General features: G+C 40.1%; 1 protein-coding gene across 1 annotated transcript in view; it reads right to left on the bottom strand.

Annotated features, from left to right (window-relative positions):
• LOC101852835 (galactose-3-O-sulfotransferase 2) overlaps nt 1-1,009 on the bottom strand; it is a 51,355-nt gene that overhangs the window by 34,288 nt on the left and 16,058 nt on the right. The window lies entirely within an intron of this gene.

The following is a 1,009-nucleotide window of genomic DNA, read 5'->3' as shown; positions in this document are numbered from 1 at the left end:
CTCTCTCTCTCTCTCTCTCTCTCTCTCTCTCTGTCAGTCTGTCTGTCTGTCTGTCTCTCTCTGTCTCTCTCTTTCTCTGCGCCTGTGCTTTTTGTTCGGTTGTGGACGAAAACAAGCTTCAAGCAAGCGGAAAACACGCGTAGGTAGAATCCGAGTGGAACGCAAAACGAGGTTCTGGGCTCTGGGCTCTTACAAATTGGAAGTCCGTGATAGTACTAACGAAACGACACCGAGATGAAACGAAAGGTGGTCTCAGATTTTGAAAGGCTTTGATATGTTTTTCTGCAAGACAAATCCACATGATTATACACTTTTCAAACCAGCGAAATTCTGTGATCATTTTTTTAAAAGGAGAAACCATTGCCCTCAACATTCACTTAAACTTTAAATCCAATTCACAATTTGCCAGAATCACTTCTCTACATCCTTCTTCCATGCATCGCTTCCTGGATGACTGAACGGTTTTATTTTTACGAGGAGTACGTGATACTTTTTGTCACTGATGTACACATTTTGTTCTTAACATTCTAAACGGACAGGTTAACCTTGTGTTACTTTTTGAAAAATTCAGAGAAAATAGAAAACAGTTATTATAGAGTGACATCCGTCAACAAAGACAGATAGTGGGTGGTTGGTGGGTGCTCTGGTGTGGTTTGCTTCTTCTTTCCTTTCAACATCCATCGTCCTTATCTCCCCGTAAAACCTCTACTAAAACTAATCTAAAAGACAGATAAATATTGAAAAAAAAGAAAAGCTGTGAATCATCAAAAGTGAAAATAAGATGTAATGTGTATACTGGCTTAAAACAGCAACAATACAACATCAAACAAACAGAACAAAAACAAACATTGAAACCATAATAGTGAACCAACTCACCGGCCAAAAAGAGCCCCTTGGAACCATGATAAAATCCAGTTTGCGAATGGCGGACGAATCAAGGAGTATACCTGCCTAAATATGGCCTAAATGCAGTGCCCCCAGCTCTCTCTCTCTCTCTCTCTCTCTCTCT

Source organism: Aplysia californica, unplaced genomic scaffold (assembly GCF_000002075.1).
Source record: "Aplysia californica isolate F4 #8 unplaced genomic scaffold, AplCal3.0 scaffold00074, whole genome shotgun sequence".
Taxonomy (NCBI): domain Eukaryota; kingdom Metazoa; phylum Mollusca; class Gastropoda; order Aplysiida; family Aplysiidae; genus Aplysia; species Aplysia californica.
The sequence above is the reverse complement of the archived record's forward strand: the minus strand, read 5'-3'. Positions and strand labels throughout refer to the sequence as shown.